Source organism: Phaenicophaeus curvirostris, chromosome 28 (genome assembly GCF_032191515.1).
Source record: "Phaenicophaeus curvirostris isolate KB17595 chromosome 28, BPBGC_Pcur_1.0, whole genome shotgun sequence".
Taxonomy (NCBI): domain Eukaryota; kingdom Metazoa; phylum Chordata; class Aves; order Cuculiformes; family Cuculidae; genus Phaenicophaeus; species Phaenicophaeus curvirostris.
The window spans coordinates 4766888-4788526 of record NC_091419.1 but is presented as its reverse complement, the minus strand read 5'-3'; the positions used below and the strand labels follow the sequence as shown (position 1 = coordinate 4788526).

The 21639-nt window shown below is 49.8% G+C and overlaps 1 long non-coding RNA gene across 1 annotated transcript; it reads right to left on the bottom strand.

The window, feature by feature from the left end:
* Window positions 1-863: 863 nt before the first annotated feature.
* LOC138731932 (uncharacterized) lies at window positions 864-8826 on the bottom strand. Its single transcript, XR_011339231.1, has 3 exons — window positions 8711-8826; window positions 3249-3293; window positions 864-1337 (listed from the first exon to the last, which is right to left on the bottom strand). It is a non-coding gene; the product is annotated as an uncharacterized lncRNA (long non-coding RNA).
* Between the last annotated feature and the right edge of the window lie 12813 nt (window positions 8827-21639).

The following is a 21639-nucleotide window of genomic DNA, read 5'->3' as shown; positions in this document are numbered from 1 at the left end:
TCAGCAACGTGGTGCGTTTGAATGGTAACGTGTCAGCCTTCCGTGGGTGTCCTGTTACTATCGAGCGGCTGTGTCCCTGCGCACACCTCCGTCCCGCCTCGGGAACATCCCTGTGCAAGATCCACAGCGCTCGGGCTGTTTGTGTGCCAGGTCAAGGCGCAGACACGGTGACATTTCCTCTCCCTGCTGCCCCTTTGTGTTGCTATGGTGATCGGATGCGCTCACGCTTTTATCTGAAGTACCTATTAACTAAAGCTTCCTATTAATTTCCCCTCCGCAGAATGCATATGGAATTCAACAAAACACCAGGTAGGCTTTTTAGGTCCCAAATTGACATCAGAGCCTGCTCCCGCTTCTGGGGCGGGCAGTCGGAAACATCACAGGGTGGAAGCGCAGCTGCTGAAAATGTTTTTTCCATAAATAAATTGCTTAGTAATAAGAAAGAGAATAAAGAGCACAAGGAGCAGAGTCACAACAGCCTGTCCCTCTGGATCCAAGAATACAAAACGTACCCCAGCCTCAGTACCTCACCCCCAACCCAGGCAGGAGTGGATTCCTTGGTCTGGGAAGTCAAAGAGCTGAGTGTGGGGGTGGCTGAGCTGCTTGCCTGGACCTGAAAGGTCTGAGCAGGATTTTGACTCCACTGCACAAGGCAGAAACCAGAAGCACCCTGGTTTGTCCTGATCAAATTCCTGTGTCTCCTTAATTCTCCCGTGTCCTTTGGCTTCTCTTATTGAGGTCACCACTGAAAGACTTAGTGTCCCAAAAGAGGGCACCAGGGTGATGAAGACACCCCCATGGCAGGGGGGTTGGAGCTGGATGATCTTTAAGGTTCCTTCCAACCCAAACTATTCTCCGATTCTATGATCCGAACCCCTGGGATGGAAACGAAAGGCTCAAAACGATCGCATCCCTCATCGACAGAAATGCCCTCCACGAGGCCCAGGAGACTCCACTGATGGTTTGGCAGGGTAATGCAGATAAAGTCCCAGCCAGTGTTCGCAGAATACAGAGGGAAATTAAATACCCACTGGAGGGAGAGGAGGTAAAAAATGAGACGTTTTGACAGGACTGCCAGATTGTGTGGCAGGAGGGTTAATTTTTTTTGAAACTGCCATTTCGTATTCCCTTTCAGACAAGCTGAATTACACAGTGCTGGCTGCTGGAGGAGTTGTGTAATTTTCTTCACAGCAATGACAGGGTACTTAAAAAGCAAGTGAATGGATGGCTAAAGTGTTGGGCAGAGACTGAAGAAATCTCAGCTGAGACCTCACCTTTGCTGGAGACTCCTTTGGTGACCTTGGGCTGGTCATTTAATCTTCCCGAGTCTTCTTTCCCTGCCAATAACTTGGGAATAATAACTGTTCTGTACCTGCCTGGCTTATTTAGAGTGCAGCCACAATTTATAGGTTGCATTTTCTGTGCTTACAGGGCAAACAAAGCCAAAGAGCCTCCCTTCACGCTAAGGTGTCAGGGACAACCATCACATACAGAACAGGTAACAAGAAATGCGCTCGGATAGCTTGTCCCTCAAGATGTGGAGGAGTTTGGATCCACTAAGAGTGCCAAAAGCGTATAAAAAATGTAGGAATAAAGTCCGTGACGGATAATTCAGATGCCTGCAAACGTTTCAGCAAGGTCGTTGTGCCCAGCCTGTTGCTGCCTTAAGCGTTAGTGGGTGGCTGAGTTAGGAGCCTCATGTTTATAAAGTTTAAATTTAGGTTTACAGGCAGCTGTATACCAAGTTTTTACCAATCTCTTGGGCTTTTAGGGGTTTGTCTGATTTCCAGAAGTCAGGGGAAGACAGCTTTGTGCTGCTAGGCCCAGTGAAGATAGGATCTTCTATACAGTTAAGTGACTACAGGAGAGATTTGCTGTTCAAAGGGAACAATTCTAAAAATAGTGAGAAATGGCACCATGACATTAGCAGGAACAATGACCCAATACCCAGCTTGCTGCAGGGACTTTTCTCCTATAACTACCTTCATCATTATGGCTTGTGATGACATTATTTTCTGCGCTTCCACAGAGCACGGGGCCACAGCTACCTGGGAGGGAGGATTTTGATCAGGCTGCTGAAGATGAACAAGCAGGAGAGGTGTGTTGAGGAACACTGAGCCAATGTAGTTTGGTTTAGATGCCAGCCTGGCAATGTGAATGTTAATGGCTGCACTGCTGCCCTCTAAGTTGTTGTAGAATTAATTTATCAGTGGGGGAGTAAAAGAGAGGGGAGCATGAGTTGTTCTTGCTTCTGAGACGTGGATCTTTCTTTTCATGCATCATCAAAGGACAGCGATCCGTACAGTTGTTAAATTCTTTTGGCAATAGATTTCCCGGGATAAGCATCGCTCTGCTCCTGCCTCACAGATTACCCAAGGTGATAACAGCAACAGTGTCTTTGGTTCTCCCCTTCTCCCAGTTTGGAAAGACAAAACTGCAAGGTAGCAAGGGTATCAGCTTTGGATCTAAGCTTTAGGCTCCGTTTGCTTTGGTGGAGCCACCAATTCCCTCTGTCTTTTGGCAAGTTGTCCCCTCCAGCTCTCCCAGCTGCCTCGTAGGGGTCGCACTGGAATAAAGTGCTCAAAGACAAAGGCGATGAGAGACACAGACTTCTAGATGGATGGAGAATTACACCATCTGCCTAACAGGTGTCCTTTCACAGGGGCACTGCACGAGGCAAAGGCTGGCGTAAGAAGTTGCAGGAGGTCAGTGGGCGCGTAGGAAACTGAACCTGTTCAATGCTGCAAACGAAGCAGTAGGACCCGCTAAGAACCTGGATGTTATTGACGGCCCCAAGGACTGTGATGTTTGTAAACTGCAAAGCCCCGAGATCTGGAGGTCGGTGGGCTGTTCACCCTGCAGACAGCGCTGTCACGAGCTCTGGGGAGCTGCCGCGCCAACTTTCGGGTCCGGAGCGGCTGCAGGGCAGAGGGGGCTGTCCTGGGCAGGCAGGCTGCTGCGAGGAGCAGGTCTGTGCTGTATGGCAGGCTATGATTTGTTGTTACCTTTGTACATCAGAACAACAAAATCACTAGTCTTCCACACAGAGCCAGACCACCGAGAGCAGCGCTTGCTCCGCAGGGACATCCTCCTGGATGCCGTCTGCCGTGATCCTTCTTCAGTTGTTCCCATTCTTTAGTGCTTGTTTCTCATTTCAGGGATGGATGCTGCCCTTAGCAATGTAAAAATACACTGTTCTTTGTGAGGCCATGTCCAATCTCTCAATCTGTCTGATTTTGCGACTGTACCTGTGAGTTTCTGCTCCATTTTCTCACTCAGGAGATTGTATATGCCTATAAAAAAAATGGATAATGTTTTTTTCAGGGATATCAGGGCTCAGCAGGGGCTCCTTTTTCCTCACCCCATGATAAACTTCTCCAGGAGAGCTCTGTCGACCCGTCTATCTCTCAGCTGTATTTCGGTTTGAGTAAAATAAGCAAGTGCAACGTATTCTTGGGAATGCTGGAGAAAAGGAATCGGTTAGCAAAGAAAAAGATAATGATAGTGCCGAGTTTCCTGGAATCCTACTGAGAGACTGATTTAAGCAAGAAAAACAAAAGCTTTTTGCCGTTTCCTTCTCTCTGAATTTGTTGATGAGCAATCTTTATTTCACCCCAGGCCTAGCTTTGCTTCCACTACCCAGATTTTTTTCTGTTAATACCCTGCATATGGCAGGCATTATGGTGTGAAAGGACAATGCTGGCTCATATCCATGGAAAGGATCCTACTTTATTCCTTTCGACCGCTGTTGTCCGAGTGAGGCTTACTTACCTCAGCCACTGGAATCAGACAAAGAACAGCATCCTTCCCGTCTTCCATCCGAGCCTGATAAATGTACTTCTGTAAGCAGATGTAAAAGGGAAAGAAACAAAGGTATCCTTCAACGGCCCCAGCTCCACAGAACGGCCGCGGTGAAAGGCTCCTTTCACAGGGGGAGGAAGCGCGTTCAGCAGAGGAGAGGGTTTGCTGCTGCTGGTGGAGGCTGTGCCCTGTGCAAGCTCACAGAGAGCAGTCCGGTCCCTCCCTCCCCCTCTATTTATTTTTTTTTTCTTTTAACATATGTGTTTTCTGTGGACACCTTAATCAAACTCCAGATGGGCGGTTTCAGCCTGGGGATTTGTGCTGCTCAGGAGATAACAGCCCGCTGTGCTGGCCTAGGTAGTGAGTGTGTTTGCGATAGCTGAACCGATAGCGGGAGAGGTCCAGGTGGTCTCATTGAACGGGGGTATTAGCGATACCGCATTGTCCCGGAAATCAGATAAAGCTGCCATCCAGGTGTCACCCTACACCGTGTTTGTGTAATCACATTGCCGACTGCTGACTGCTACCTGCGTCCAAACAGAGACCAAACGCTGCAGAAGGGGGATGTTTTCCTATACGAGATCGCTGTCACCCCTGAACTTCCCGGGGTGCACCCTTTAAAGTGCAAAATTTAATCTGAATATGAAGCGGAACAGCAGTGAGGACGGGCTCCTCGCTCACACGAATGCAGCTTTACTCACTCCAGCCTGGCCTGGGCTTCGGTTTCCTAAACTGCAGCATTTCCTCTGAGCTTTCGCGTATCTCCCTCTCTGCCTGCTCAGAGCGCTCTCGAATTAAAACACTTGAGGTGCCAGACAATTTTTAGAAATCAGCTGCTCAGGACAGTTCACTCTTCTGCCAAGGGTATTTAGAAGAGAGAACAATCGTGAAGATGAATGAACTCAAGAGAGAGAAGATGGTTTGGGAAGGGCTAACCTGGACCGTGCTTTCGGGTGGCAAGAGTCCTTTCCAGTCCCTGTTCTGGTGTGATGCTGCCCAGCACAGGGACACACCAGGTCCAGGAAGGGATTTGCCACAAATTGTTGCTAGAAAACCATGTGTTAAATTAAGATAGAAGAAGTAAATGCTCAGCTTGAGCAAGGGATGAGGTCCTTTGCTATTCTTGCACATGTCCATTGCCATTGTGGAGCGAGGTACTTAGTAGAAAACATGAATTCGAGGCTCAGAGGTGTGAGAGACTTTTGTCTAGACCTCAGATGGCGTGGTCGTCTCCACAGATCCATCTTTCTCAATGCAGTATTTTTCAGGATGGGATCTGCCACTTGGAGTTTGTCCCAGAGATTTCAGCAACATAGAAGCTTACAGCTCCTTGTGGTGGATGAACCCCATGCGCCGAGAAGCCGCTGTAGCTTCCTTGTAATCATTTATACAGACGGGATCTAAACTTAGCTACAGAACATAGGGGGAAAAAGCCTGGTTAGCAAGAGTGGGGACTCAAGAGCTTTGCCTCCAGCTATCTTTGAAGAGGCCGGCTCATCACGGAGAGATCCCCAGCTGCACTTCCAGGCTGTAAATTAAACAAACAGTATTTCCTATATACCAGACCACAGGGATGGCAGAGAGAACAGTGTGGCCTTATTGCTGTTATTTCCTTTGGTTTCCATCTCTGTCCTCTGCCCTCGCCTCCTTCTCAGGCTGGTGTTGCCCACTTTACCCAGTTTGTTATTTATTACAATGGTTTAAAGAGAGGCAGGGGGAAAAATGCTCGGTGCAAATTATATTTTGAGCTGTTGTGCTTCGCCTCTTTGGTGGATAATAAATCTCTCTGGCAATGCTCCTCTGTATAGGATTTGTCATTAAATGCAATTAAACAAACCCTGCAGGTGTCCCTGATCAGGCCTGCAGCAGCCCATTCACAACTGCAATGTTATTATCATCCTGACAACAAAACACCAGATATTTCCTGAGCTCCTCTGATCGATGAGCTTGCCTGACTTGGAACCGGAGGGAGGAGAGAAGGGGAAACAGAGAGGTTCAAATGCTCTTTAGACTTATTGATGGAAAAGTCAAAAAGCTGCTCAGCAATCAGAGAGGAGGTGGAAAGAGAAAAAGGCAGAGGAACGGGAGGGCTGAAAGGAAAAACAAGAGGAGTGTTTGGGAGCAAAAAGACAGAAATGAGGCAATCTATCACATGGTATCCACCTATCCAATGGTTTTGTTACTGCACGAGACTAGAATTTAGGAGGCAAGCAAGGTATCTTAGGGATGGTTCTTCTGTAACTTCAACCAATTAACAATTAGGCTTTCGGTGTTGAGTGAGTCGTGTCAGCTCCCTTTGCCGTTGGTGCAAAAATTAATCTCTCCCTAAGACAGGACCTGGCTGGTAGGTTGGCTCAGTGTCCGGAGATACCTGTCTATCTCCGTGGCTGAACGATTGGATCCAATACCAAACTAATTGCAAATCCCATCGGTAACAGCCAAAGGAACTGGCTTCTGCTGAACGCCTGTTCCTTTCTATCTTCACTCCCAAGGAGGCAGCTCCTGGCACAGCCGTCGGGAGAGGCATTGCTAATAGTGTTTGTAGAAAGCAGATGCAACAAAATTTACACCAGAACTGTTGCGTGCTCTGACAATTGGGGAATGGGAAAAAAGCCCTGTGGTTTGTGCCAGCCATCCCAGGCCACCTGCAGAGCGTGAAGGTCAGGGATTCCTGGGGGAGTAGCTGCCATCACGTCCAGTGAGAGAGAAACATTTGCAAACACCAGGCAAATTATTCTGCCTGAATAATTTGCTCAGCTCAGCCTCAGGGTGCTCTCAGCATGAAGCTCCTTCCCCTTCCGTTCTCACCCCAGGAATCCTGGTGTAGTCCAGTTGATTGCTGGGGGCACACACAGAACCGCAGCGATTGTTGAGTGGCTACAGCACCTTTGCCAATGCTTGGCACGTGGAACGGAAGGCATCTCTAATCACAGAATCATAGAATCGCCAGGTTGGAAAAGACCCACTGGATCATCGAGTCCAACTCTTTCTATCAAACACTAAACCATGTCCCTTAAACCCCTCCAGGGAAGGTGACTCAACCCCCTCCCTGGGCAGCCTCTGCCAGTGCCCAACGACCCTTTCCCTGAAAATTTTTTTCCTAATGTCCAGCCTGAACCTCCCCTGGCGGAGCTTGAGGCCGTTCCCTCTCGTCCTGTCCCCTGTCCCTTGGGAGAAGAGCCCAGCTCCCTCCTCTCTAGGGTAGATGAACGGGGTGAAACAAGTTGGCTTCTGCAGAGCATGTGCATATGTGGAGTGTAAGGGACAGTTATTTACGTCTATGAGAAACCACTATTGCCAGGGTCTGTGACCCAGCTTTTACCGCCTCATCTGAAATTCCCAGGAGGGCAAACAGCGTGGAGCCCTGTTTACTGGCATCAGAGATACAGTTGGGATCATGGCAGAAGGAGCTGGGATTCCTGCTATCAGTCTGTGGGGCTCAGGGTGACAATTTCAAGATCCCTAAGCAGAGCTGGACTCCAGCTCCCTGGTCTAGGGCAGTCCAGATTTCTACACCAAAGAATGTCCTCTCTCTCTTACTCTCCTCCTCGCATACTTGGAAGGTTTCCCTCTGCCACTTCATGTGTCCTTTCCATGTCTTGCCACAACTCAACCTGCTGGTTTGTGCCATCAGCAGGGCAATATGCTGTTATCCAGTGGCACAGGGCTGGTCTATGGGAGCTCCCAGAAGTGTCCTATCCCTGTGGCACGATGGAATTTAGCCCTCGAGTCGGGATGCCTAGTGTCAATCCACTGGATGCATCCGTGGTTCCCTGGCTGCGGTCCTTGGGTCGGTGGGTCCACTGGTTCAGAAGGTTTAGGGGCTGTGCACGTGTGCAGATCCAGCAGCCTGACAGCTAACACGGCATCACGCCTCTCTAGTTTCCTCCACTTCCCTCAGTTTCGCTCTGCGCTCAGATACATCTGCCAAAACCTAGAAATGTCTAATTTCTCCTCCCAGATGCTGTAGGATTTGCACAGGGATGACAAAGCCAACACAAAGGGACGTGCACTCTTCTAGGGAAAAAAAAGACAAGAACTGGCATGTCCTGGCTGCTGGCCTGAGGAGCCGGTGCCTGTTAATGAGGGTGGCTGGGACGGAGGTTCAGCTGGCACAAATGAGCACGAGTGGATGGTGAGTCTGCAAGGATGGGAGTGAAACTCCCTTGATTTACACCAGGAGAGCCGCTGGTCCAGGGCTCAGGCTGGCTGGGAAAACCCCCTGGAGTTTCCATCAGTGGGTGTGAGAGCCGGGAGAATCTAGCTGTGCGTGCAGGGGCGCAGAAAGCAAATAACAGGAGGAATGGGAAATGCACAGCTTATTGGATTGACTCCTCCAACAAACACTTTTTTTTTTGTTCCTTCTTTCCACTCCCGTTCCTCCCCACCTCCATCAGCTTCGCTCCCCTGCTCTCCCTCTCCGTGCTGCTCATCTCCCTTTGTGCGCCTGTACTGCTCTCTCCTCTCTAAACAGGTGCGGTTCCCACTCAATAGACTTTAATTACCACTTCAAGGGCTCTCACCAGGGTCTGCTGGGAGGGTGGAGATGGATTTTCATGAGGATTATGCCTATGTCTGAGTTCTCTCAAGTCAGATGACAGCATTGCTGCCAGTCTGCACCCTTCCTGAAACTGTTTCTTCATGGTCTCTCTGCTCGTGTTAACAAAAAGCAAAACTGACGATGAAGGAAGAAAGACCCAGCCATTAGCTGGATTAATTATCAGGGCAGCAAACTGGTCTGGAAAAAAGATTATGGACAGTTTTCAAAAGCCCAAGAGTCTCAACTGGGCTTCTAAAACATTATTTCTGCTTGCAAATAAAAATTTTCAGAAGCGAAGCGCTCAGCATCTCCAAAGAATTCTGTGGGAGACTGGGGTCTACACATTCGAGTTGTTTTTAACCACTTTACCTTCTTTTCCGTTCTGTGCTCTTCCCATCGCAGTTCAGTGGAGAAATTCACTGTTAATGCGTTCTGCCGGGACGCCGGGGTATTCCTCCAGAGTGAATGTGCACGTTGATGTCTGTCTTCAGCAGAGTTTGCCTACGACGAAGAGTTATTCCCAATGTTTAACTAGTAACATAATGTTCTTTTTATTATTTATTTCAAAAAATGAGCCTGGAGAACGGAGAGCAGACGCTTACGTCTGCGGGATCCACTTGGAATTGTTCATGCAGCACGTGGGCACGCGCTTGTGTGTAAATGGTGATGGACACAGAAAGCTGTTTGCATGCTTACATGTGCTGATACGTGCACCCATGGAAAAGACAGGAGCTGGAAATGCAGCAGGATCCTTTGGGACAGGGAAGATCTCCAGATATTTAAAACATCATTTTGCTTTTGCTCAAAATATTTTTTTTTTCTCATGAAATGACAAGCAGGGAGGAATTATAGAATCATAGAATAACCAGGTTGGAAGAGACCCACCAGATCATCGAGTCCAACCATTCCTATCAAACACTAAACCACACCCCTTAGCATCTCAAAGGAGATTGTTTAGTAGTAAATTAAACAATGTCTTCTGCCAAAACTAAGTTTGTTTTCCTAAACAAGCAATTCAGCAAATTGGGGAAATAGTGCAACCAAATCTGCATTTCTGCATACGTGTTTTCCATGAAGCATTTTGCCTGGCCCCAGAACAGCTGGGCATACACAACATCTGTCCTGTTTGGCTCTGGCTTCTGTACTGGCCCCGTGCACGCACTGGTGACGATGCCGGAGGGCGATACGGAACCTGCTCTGCCTTTACAGGTTGGTCTGTGCTGAGCCCGTCTGCTTTTGTGCCCCTGAGCCAGCTCGTGTTTCTGGGTGAGCGTCCAGGCTCCCCTCATCCCGGGGGCATCAGTAACCATGCAAAGCGCCTCGGGCGCTGGGCTGAGGTTCTTACGTGCAGTCGCGTCTCTGCACCCGCGCGGTGTTGGTTCCAGCGCAGTCTGCCCCGCGTGCTCCGGCTGCTCTCAGCTCGGCGCTCGGTACCTGCAGCACAGAGACAGAAGGGATGAAGGACAGACAGACAAACAACACCGATGGGGATAGACTGGTAACAAAGCAGAGTGATGAGAATTGAAATTCTGTCCTAAGACATCGCTTTGGTCTCTGTCTGGGAATGTTCTGTTCCCCCGTCCTTTGGCTCGGAGGGCGGCTGTGACCAAGTGACGAGGTGTGTGACACCGTGGGCTCAGCCTGGGACGATGCTGACTGTTGGTACAGGGCCCAGGACGGGAAAAGGAAGAGCCCTGGTGGTGAGCTGACAAGAGATGTCTCCCTGCACCACCGCAACAAGCTGATGCCACTTTCTCTGGCCTTTCTCCTCGCTCAGGGGTATCCATTCCCTTCTCCTTCCTGTACTTCTCCAGCAGGAATCCCTCAGCCCTTCCTCTCCTGTGCCCCCCTGGACATCCAACCAGCCTCCTGACGCCTGCTCCCACTCTCGTTTCTCAGGTTGTGCCCTTCTCACTTCTTTCTTTCAGTTTCTAGGATTTTAAAACCCTTACGTCTCTACCATCTCTTCCCCCATCCTTCCTTTTCTTGTGCATTTTGCTTTCCAGGCCCGTCCACCGCGTGTTCTCTTGCCATTTATGTGGGACTGGGTTGAACATTGATCACAGCATCTCAAACCCATCTCTCCCTTTTTCCCAAAGAGACAGTGAAAATGTCACCCATGAGATAATCATCATGTTGCTCACGTCCCTTAATTGCTCTCAAAGTACACATCGAAGCTGCAGAGCCTCTCTGAAAGGCAGGTTCTGGCCTTTGGCACATTATTGACAGGCTGTTGATAGGCCCCTTTGTTGAGAAGCAATTTTGTCCCTTTTGCTGTACAATTTTTGGGTTGTTTTTTTTTTTAAAGAGAGCCCTTACAGAGAGAGTTGATTTTAAAAATAGAGCTGAGCTTTGAATGAACAGGCACCAGACTTATTCCTGAGAAGCAGTGACATGCAGGAGAGACAAGGGCTACCAGCATGTTTCATGCAAGACTCCATACATACATGAAAGCAAAGCTACGATGACTGATAGACTCATCCTAGTTGTTTTTTTATTGCTTCTCCTCTTAGACCTGCTAATTAGAAGTTTACTCACAGTGTATTACTAAACCATTAGACGCCTTGTGTGTTCCAGTGCGTAGTCCCTAGTAAACAACTACGAGGAAGTTGAACTCAAGCTGCGTAGCAACCCGTTTGTATCTATTAGTGATAATTCTTTTGTTTATTTAATACCTGCTGATTAAAATGGACTGAGATGTCCTCATCACAGCAGCCCCTCACCGTCTCAGAAGCCGTACAGGTCTGGCTGTGCCTGCTGAAAGGGAGCACTGGGAGCAGAACAAAGCCCGCTCGCTCTCCCAGTGCCGTCACGGGCAGCGATTCTCTGGTAGCAGCGCGCTCCGTGGCAGAGCCGAGCGATTCTGCAGTACACACGCCCTGTAAAGACGCCTCTTCAATACAGATTTATTTTAACGTGCTCCCTATGTGAACCAGAGTCCCAGTATGAGAGGTTCTGTGCGCGTATCTCAGGTTAACCCAGCTAAAACCACCAACGAGGTGCCCAGCTAAGCTCCAGCCTCAGTCCAAGTAGACTTTCAACGCAATCCTTAGCAAAATCTCCTGGCTCTATGCAACTAAAACCTAATCCTGACAGAAATGCAATTCTTTCCTCTCTGAAACAATGTCCCTTGGAATGATTTTGCTGTTAATGAGCCCCGACTGAGCGGCTGTAGTTTGGAGCCGCTGGTGTGCATTTTAACGAGGAGCTCTCTGTGCATCGACATCGCCAGCCCCGTAATGGGAGTCTGTTCAGCATCGCAAGTCCCGCATTAGCCTGCGCCTGTAGGAAACCTGGGACGTTCCGCTGAGACTGCCTGGAGGTAATCATCTCTACCAGCCTCCCGGCCGGCCCTAACCAAGCGCTCCGCTTGCATCTATTCCAGGAGAGACCTCGGGAGATTATAAAGTTTAGACCCTAATGCATTCACTAGCAACAAGGGAGGGGAAAGTGCCATTTGATTATGGATGAAAAGGAAAAACGCAAGGGACTTGGGCATTCAGGAAAATCTCCGGCATGCTGTGATTTGGTTGTTGAAACCTGTAAGGGTCTGGAAGCCCTTGGACTTCAGTTTTTTTTCACAGAATCCGCTCAGCCAAATCATAGCACTACTTGAAAAGCATCATCCACCTCAAATGAATCTTAGAATCCTGCATGATTTAAATGATGCATCCCAGGATTTCCCATCACAGAAATCTATTTCATATGTTACGTCCACTTAAATACATATTTAAGTATTTAACAGACTCCATTCTGTCAACGTGGAAGAAAAGCAGTTCTTTCAGACCTATTCCCTCACAGAAAAATACGATGCCTGTCTTTGAGAAAAAAAAAAATTAGCTAATTTATTTTGAAAAGTTGTGAACTCATTAGTCGGCTCCTATTGTTCTGCCTACCTGTGCTACACCTCGTCAGGGTACGTAAAATGCCTCTGCTGCCAACACGCCTTCATCAGCACGGAGCGAGCGATGTGCTGAAATAAAATGTTGCCTGAATTAGATGGAGCGGATTAGAAAGATGATAAAAGATAAGCTAGGAGAAAATAAGATGATAAATAGGTCTGGCAAGATGGATGGATAATCTTCCTCCCAGGCCAAACATGACAAGATAATAACCTTTTTCTTGTCTCTAGTTCCATTTGCTCTTGGATCTCCTGAGCTTTACAAATCGCACTTCATTTGTTCTCCCGGTGCCCCTGCGAGATGGGTATTTCAGTGTCCATTTTTACAGAAAAGGGACCCGCGGCACGTTACGTAGGGATAGGTTTAAGATCAGGATTGCAAAAGTCAACCAAACTGTTCTCGTTTGTCGGTTTGGTTCTTACCCATCGCCGTGCCTCAACAACACAGTCAAGTCAAAGAGCTGCAGCCCTTTTCCAGCTCGTTCCCTGCCACCCTGTTTGCCAAGCCAGAGTGGGAGCGAGCCTTGTCCTCTTTCCCAGCCCGTGTCCCCATCCCCATCCTCGGCTGGGGACGGTGCTTGTTGCGAGGACCAGGCAGCGCTCAGAGCCAGACACTCTCCTTCCACCCCTCACCACGCTGTGAGCCGAGAGCAGACCGCGCGCTTGGCGATGGGATCGAGGCACCTTCCCTTCTTTGGGAATATAGATTATTCCTGAGCAAGTCTGAGCAACCGCTAAGCTCATTAACCATCGGGGCTATGAGGGCACGGAGAGGAGGCTTGTCTGAACTGTCCTCTGCTCTCATGGCTCAGGAGAAGTTCCCATCGCTTCTGCCAGGCTCAGCGCGAGGACTGAGTCTGTTCTGAGCAGCACTGGGCTCTTTTCTGGAGCCTTTGCCCTCCAGAAGGTGACATCTCAACAAGAGGGAGGCTCCGAGTAAAGTTTCCTGTTGCTTTGTGTCATTGATTTCTCCATGTACATTCAACTGTCAACATGGAGCAACGGAATATTTGATTTGACAGAATTACAGACCACAACATTAATAACTGTGTGAGTTTAACTGAAAAGATCTGCAATTGTTCTCCCTGGGAACTATGCAATTTTCTCCTTCTTCTGAAGAGAAGCTCTCCTTTCTGCTCTAGCGGCAGGGTGCACTGTCATCCTACGGCAGCAGGCACCGACTTTCGCTTCTGATTCGGGGGGCCTGAATCCACGCAATTTCCATGTGGAATGGAATCTAGTAGGTGGAATGTTCATCATGGCTCTAGAATTCAAAAGAAGTCAGCAATTTTGGATACCTTGTGTTTGTGTTCGAGATGCTTTGAAAGGGAACCGATTACAGAGAGGCAGGTCCCTGAAAAATCACTGAAATGTGTCGTGCTGGGCACCTGCAAACACAAAATGCTTTGGAAAACCACAGGGGTGTGTTCTCTTTCTAAACGTGACTTGGGAAGACTGAGAGCCTCAAGTAACAGAGGATAAAAAGAAGATCTTTGCGTAATATTACAGACACATTCTTTAATCCTCAATTCAGCGCTTAATCTGAGACACGTGTTTGATTCCTGAGGGAGTTAAGTACTGAAGTTTTTGCAAGTGTGGAGCTGATATTGTGTAAGGTACTGGAATTTTGTTTGATGACAATTCCTGAGTCAGCCGGAGCATCAAAATAAAGCAAAAGGCCAAATTCTCTCCTGCAGCACGACACTGAGTAGGACACGCAAGGCTGTGTTGGCTTTGTGCAAGTCCACGCGCTCACACGCAGAGCCAGAGAACGTACCACGAGATGCGCTTCATAATGGCCTCAAGCTCCACCAGGGGAGATTTAGGCTGGACATTAGGAAAAAATTCTTCACGGAGAGGGTCATTGGGCACTGGCAGGGGCTGCCCAGGGAGGGGGTTGAGTCACCTTCCCTGGAGGGGTTTAAGGGACGGGTGGACGAGGTGCTAAGGGGCATGGTTTAGTGATTGATGGGAACGGTTGGACTTGATGATCCGGTGGGTCTGTTCCAACCTGGTTATTCTATGATTCTATGATTCTATGATCCACGCCCCAAAGAGGTGACGGCCTCCTGCACCCAGGTGATGCAGCTGTAGGGCTGCAAGACTCCGTACGCTGCAAACACGCACAAATAATCATGCGAACAAAGCCCACGCAGCTCCTTCCCTGGTCCATCAGCAACCCATCAGGAAAATCCTTGCTTGGCAGCCCTTGTACGAGCCTCCCCTGGCAGCTGAAAGGCTGCTGAAGGCAAAATCTTGGTATTGATCCTCAGCTGCACCACTACACACACAGCTGTGCGCTCTTGTTTGTAAACAAGAGAGAACCAGAAACTCCATACTTATTACCCACCAGGAAGGGGCCACAACTCACAATCGAAACTCACGGGAGCCACCTGGTCTCTGTAAATAAGGGCTACTGGAGCCAGGGTGTGAGCGTGGAACCACGGTAGGATGTGAATGCCCTGGTCAGGCAAGGGGTGTAACACGTCCCAAGCGAGTCGCGTGCTTCAGCCTCTGCTGAGACAAACAAAAACGTGGCAGGAAGGGTTTTTCCCCGTTGCGGGGCCAAACCTGTAACTATAGAACTGGGCTGGGTGCTTTCTGTGCGTGCGGTAGTCAGGACAAAGCATGCTCAGTCCTGGTTTGCCAGCAGTCAACTACGTCTCAGACCTTCAAAGCAGCTTGGAGGGCAATTCCTTTTAATCTCAGCGAGTGCTGAAGACTCCAGATATCTGGGCAGCCTTAGGGTACTAAAACACAGATATCAATATTGAATATTGTATTAACTGTTCCTTAGCTGTTTGGTTTTTTTTCCTATTTCATCTCTAGGCTTAAATTTAGGTAATTTTACTAAAGCCCCAGCATCTATTTTACTAAGGTTACGATTTACAAAGATATTTCAGCATCTAAAGACAGATCATTGTAATAGAATTTACCAATTAATTTGGAACCCCACTCCTACTTAGGTTCAGGTGAGGTGTGTGCCGACTTGTTTTACAAATCCCACTAGGATGCTCATGTTTGTTCTAAACTCATTCAGTTTTAAAGAGGTGTTAACCAACTTCGAGGTCACACGAGACCAGAACAGCCTTTGAGGGAAGACCTGCCTATACAGGATGTCTACATCAGTTTTATCATCCACTTTTCATCCCTTCTGTGCCTTGGGTCCTTGTCAGGACCTTACGACACTTCCACAGCAGGTTTCTTTCTTCTTCTTTCAGCACTGGTGAGACCGCTCCTCAAATCCTGGGGTCAGTTCTGGGCCCCTCACCACAAGAAGGATGTTGAGGCTCTGGAGCGAGTCCAGAGAAGAGCAACGAGGCTGGTGAGGGGGCTGGAGAACAAGAGGAGCAGCTGAGAGAGCTGGGGGTGTTTAGCCTGGAGAAGAGGAGGCTGAGGGGAGACCTCATTGCTCTCTGCAGCTCCCTGAGAGGAGGGAGCTGGGCTCTTCTCCCAAGGGACAGGACAAGAGGGAATGGCCTCAAGCTCTACCAGGGGAGGTTTAGGCTGAACATTAGGAAGAAATTTTTTCACGGAAAGGGTCGTTGGTCCCTGGCAGAGGCTGCCCAGGGAGGGGGTTGAGTCCCCTTCCCTGGAGGGGTTTAAGGGATGGGTGGACGAGGTGCTGAGGGACACGGGTTAGTGATTGATAGGAATGGTTGGACTCGATGACCCAGTGGGTCTCTTCCAACCTGGTGATTCTATGATTCTATGATTCTTTCCTAGGGATGGGTTGCTCTGGAGGGGTCTGGATTCAGTGTCTTAAAAGAGACAACTCCGCTGATTCCAGCGAGCTGAAAAGCCAAGTTCTTTGCTCAGGGTTGTCCCTTAAGATCTCACTCCAGCCCCGATCCAGTCACATACCCAAATCCTGCAGTGCCGAGCCGCAGCCGCAGCCGCCTGCTGTCCCGAGCAGACATCGGTCAGGCAGGACGGTGCCCGTGTCGCAGTGCCAGGTGCACACAGACACACACCTTGAACGCTCATGAATGCAGGTGTTCAGGAGACTGAACACAAAACTGCGTGTGAATGCAGGTGTCTGGAGCAAGCGCTGCGCCCGCCTCTGCCTGCCGAGCTCAGGTGTCTGGGGTGGAACAAATCTCTGGCAGAGAGAGAAGAACCTCGGTGCGTTTAGCCAAGCTCAAAAGCTGTTGCAGATCTTGCGTCTGAAATCCACTCTCTTTCTCCTGCTGAGATTCCCAAGCACCTCCCAGTCTCCCAGCTCCTCGCAGCCTGATGCCATGATTGCAGTGGAAAACCAGCTCGTTACTGGAGTGGCAGGCGACGCAGAGACAAATATTTGTGCAAGGCGTACAGAGCCCCGAGACTGGAACACACCATCTCTCTGATGGGAGGAGGAAAGGGGAAGGAGGATCTTGCCTTTGGCAAAATTAAATAACGAAAATCTATAGCACGTTTACCCCTAGCACAACTTAAAATGTTTCCTTCCAGCAGGCAGGGTAATGTCCTGCCAGACTGATTTCCAGTTTATGCATTTTGCTAAATACTTAAAGGGCCAGGTATTATATTTAATTAAGTTCAGCTCTTACCCTGAATCCCCAGTTCATCAGAGACCTCTATGTTAGAATTTCTCGGAAAAGAGACAGGACTGGTTGGACTTGATGATCCGGTGGGTCTGTTCCAACCTGGTTATTCTATGATTCTATGATTCTATGAGTTTGTCCTTCTACGAGATGAGTTTGGTTTGAGATCTACAGAAAATTCCTAGCAAAAACAAAAAAAGAAGGTGACAAAATACACCCTAAACAAATTGAAATGAGACTTTGATTAAGTAATACACTCTGCTCATTACAAAATCCAGTTGGCTTTGAGGCTATGGTATCATCTGTCCTAATATTTTTTATATTAATTATGAGATCTGATTAGGTGATTTCCCAGAATGCAGAGATCTATCCCTAAGAGCAGGAATAGGTATTTGATGCAATATAATTTTCTGGCTTCTCCTCAAGTTCTTCCTCATTCCCGTGTTGGGGCAGGGGAGACAGAAGGTGAGTTCTCGCCCTTATTTTACAGCTGAACTTCTAAGGGAAAAGACCTTGTACGGATGTAAGAGACGAGGCTTTACAGAAGCTGAACCTCCCTGTCGGGTTGCGTTGAAGGAAGTTCACAGACTGAGTCACCACACGGACACAGAACCGAGGGAAGATGCTAAAAGATTTAGAGATAGATAAGAGATGGTTGTTTCTCTATCTGAAGCACATAGGCAAGTGTTTCCACCATGCGTTTGCTCAGAGTGGATAATCATAGAATAGTTTGGGTTAGAAGGGACCTTAAAGATCACCTAGTTCCAACCCACAATAACATGTAACTCTGTGGGCTGCATATACATTTAAGGCCTTAAAAGAAATACCAACTTGCTTTTCAAGTGTTTTTCTTTTTTTACCAACTATTTAATTAAAAAACTGCAAATAGGAATTTCCTTAAAATGGAGAACGGCTTGTTTCCCTTTGCTCTCAGAGACCAACGTTACTTAAGAAAAATACAGGTGTGAAGACAGGAGGCCGGGACAGTCTGAGCCTGGGCTCGTAGTGCTTGTTGAGCCTCTGTTTAGCAAAGTATTTAAACCCATGTTCAACAGAGCCCGGGGAGTATTCTCGACGAAGAGGGATTTGTTTAAGGAACAATCTCAGCTTCCAAAAATGGAGATAAACCAAATGCAGCAAATCATTTCCTTTGACAACAGCAACATGAAATGCCTCATTTCCAAAGTGCCCAAACACCTCAACATTTTATCTTCTTCATTCTCTAAATTATATCCATGGTTTAATAATCTAGGAATAAATGTTTTATTTCAGCTTTGGTCAAATGCCTGACTTGAGCCAGGGTTCAATACTTCGTGGGGTTTGCTTTATCAAGATTTAAAAAAAGGAAAAACTTTGTTTAATTTGATCCCACTCGATTCTTTTTCTAAGGGGGGAGCATTTGATGAAAAAGAAACCCATGATCTGGCTGTCGGCGCATACAGCATCTCAGTGGTCCCTACAGCACCACAAGAGCAGGACGTGTTTTGAGCCCTTAGACAGAACAAACAACTAAGGAAAAATATTTTCAATTAACAATTTATCGAAGAATTCAGTCTCAACAGCACCCTTGGTGAACGATCCTATTTCTCCTATTAACTAGAGAATTTTAAGAGCGACTTACCCTCGCACTACCAGTCAGCCACATTTTCAAAACAATCATTTTGAGTTTTTCAGCACAAAGCTCCACTGCTGGAGAAGGTTCCGACTCACGTGGTCATTCCCGGATCCCTCCCGGTGCTGCCGGTGCTTGCCCCGATCCGTCCCACGGCCCCAGGTCGCAGCCAGACCCCGGCAATCCCGCTGCAGCCCCTGGTACCTGGTGCCCACCACCTGGTTCCCAGTGCCTGGTGCCGGTTCCAAGTGCTCAGTTCTGGTGCCCTGTGCCATGTTCCCAGTTCCCGGTGCCGGTCTCAGTGCCCAGTCCCCAGTGCCTAGTTCCTGGTGCCTGGTTCCTGGCCCCCTGTGCCGGTCTCAGTGCCCAGTTCCCACTTCCTGCTGCTGGTCCCAGTGCCTGGTTCCCGGTGCCTGGTTCCCAGTCCCTGGTTCCCATCTCAGTGCCTAGTGCCCAGTTCCCGGGCCTTGGTGCCAGTCTCAGTGCCTGGTTCCCAGTTCCCAATGTCAGGTTCAAGGTGCCAGTCTTGGTGCCTGGCTCCTGGTTCCCAGTGCCTGGTTCTCAGTCCCTGGTGCCTAGTTCCCAGTGCTGGTCTCAGTGCCCGGTTCCTGATTCCCAGTTCCCAGTTCCCAGTCCCCTGGGCTAGTCTCAGTGCCCAGTGCCCAGTTCCCAGTCCCCAATGGTGGTCTCAGTGCCCAGTGCCTGGTTCCCAGTTCCCAGTCCCCATTGTTGTTCTTGGTTCCCAGTCCCCATTGCTGTTCTTGGTTCCCAGTCCCATTGCTGTTCTTGGTTCCCGGTTCCCAGTCCCCATTGCCAGTCTCGGTCCCTGGTTCCCGGTCCCCATTGCCAGTCCCAGTTCCCAGTTCCCATTACCGGTTGTGGTTCCCAGTCCCCATTGCCAGTCCTGGTTCCCAGTCCCCATTGCCGGTCACGGTTCCCAGTCCCCATTGCCCGTCACGGTTCCCAGTCCCGGTTCCCAGTCCCCATTGCCGGTTTGGGTTCCCGGTCCGATTACCGGTCCCGATGCCTGGTTCCCAGTCCCCATTGCCAGTCCTGATTCCCGGTCCGATTGCCGGTCTGGGTTCCTGGTCCCTATTGCCGGTCTGGGTTCCTGGTTCCCAGTCCCCATTGCCGGTCTGGGTTCGCGGTGCCTGGTCCCCATTGCCGGTCTGAGTTCCCGGTCCCATTACCGGTCCCGGTGCCTGGTTCCCAGTCCCCATTGCCAGTCCTGATTCCCGGTTCCATTGCCGGTCTGGGTTCCCGGTCCCATTCCCGATCCCGGTTCCCGGTTCCCACTCCCCATTGCCGGTCTGGGTTCCCGGTCCCATTCCCGGTGCCTGGTTCCCAGTCCCCATTGCCAGTCCTGATTCCCGGTCCGATTGCCGGTCTGGCTTCCTGGTTCCTGGTCCCCATTGCCGGTCTGGGTTCCCGGTTCCCGGTCCCATTCCCGGTCCCATTCCCGGTCCCCATTCCCGGTCCCATTCCCGGTCCCCATTCCCGGTGCCCGCCCCGTGTCGCTGTCCGTGGTGCTGATCGGCGGGCACAGCGCAGGCAGCGCCGCTCCGCGCGGACCCCGGTCCCTCTGGGGACCCTCTGGGGTCCCTCCGGGGGTCCCTCCGGGGGTCCCTCCGGGGGTCCCTCGGCCCGGTCCCCGCCGGGAGCCCCTGTCCTGCCCTCCGCCCGGCGGAGCTCACCTGCCCGGGCGCCTCTGGAGCGGGGGAGCTGCCCGGCCTCTGCCGCGGGGCTTTTATCGGCCGCCGGGGGGGGCGGCGGGAGGAGCGCCCGGGCGGGGACCGGCGCCTCGGCCAACGGGAGCCCGTTTTTCCTTTGCAAATGCGGAGATCGCCCAGATTACATCATGGAGAGCTGCCTGCGCTTCAGTGTAAAAGTCTCCTCCTCGCGTAAAGGCGGGTCGGACGAGCGCTGGCAGACAGCAACAGGTTCTGTCCCCCCCCGGGGCCGGACCCCTCGGGAAGAGGGGAGCCGGGGAAGGAGGGGTCCCCGCCGGCCACACCAGCTTTGTGAGCCGGGAGAGCCCACGATGCTCCCGCGCTTCGGTCCGAGCAAAGACCTGCACGCTTTGCTTTGTGGATTTAAGTTGCTCCGTTATTTCCCGGGACCGAACCCAAGCCGCGCTGTTTTTAACATCCTACCACTCGTACCCTCTGATTTCCCAGCCCAACGGGATATCACTCTAAATGCTCAGCCTTTCTCATCCTGTTTTCAGAGCTGACACAAAAACCCAGCCCTTCATTTCTTCCCAGAGATACCAAGCTGACGGTCGGATCAATCTGAGTATACAGAATCCATTTGGTTCTCTTAAGTCCATAGAGCCGGGAGCTCAGACAGTTACTCCCTCGAGTCTGCCGAAGAACAAATCACTCACCAGTGAAATCAAATTAATTTCCTCACCCTTACACCCAGGAACACGTTTCTGACTTTGACTGGGGGTGTTGGCGGGGGTGGATTTGTGCTGCTCCTCTTAGACTGCAGACACTTGCATTTGCTCTTAAGTGTCCGAGGTGGTCAAGCTTTGTCTTCTGTACATCCTGGGCACAGGATATATGAACACGTGATACCAAAGGAAAAATAATAAATGATTGTAGTATTAATCAGCTAGAAATCAAAATGGTCCCAGGTTAAAGGCTTGGTGAAAATAGCACTTGATATCCATGTTCAGGTCTAATTTGGGGAAATTGCTGCCTGCTATAAATGGATCTCCTGTGGGTAAATATTGGACTCTTAAGAACTGGATCTAAAATCATAGAATCATAGAATCACCAGGTTGGAAGAGACCCACTGGATCATCAAGTCCAACCATTCCCATCAATCACCATGTCCCTCAGCACCTCGTCCACCCGTCCCTTAAACCCCTCCAGGGAAGGGGACTCAACTCCCTCCCTGGGCAGCCTCTGCCAGTGCCCAATGACCCTTTCTGTGAAAATTTTTTTCCTAATGTCCAGCCTGAACCTCCCCTGGTGGAGCTTGAGGCCATTCCCTCTCGTCCTGTCCCCTGTCACTTGGGAGAAGAGCCCGACTCCCTCTTCTCCACAACCTCAAAAAGGAGGTGACATGAAGGGAGCTCATTTTCAAGTGGCACTGGATGATATTCAAATTACAGCATGGTGATAATAAAGCCAGGTGCTCTGTTTCCAACTCTTCTTATTTTCTGGTCTCCAGTGTCATCGTGGATGATGAGCCAAACCCTTTGGCTGGCTGACAACAGCCAAGTATCCGACTG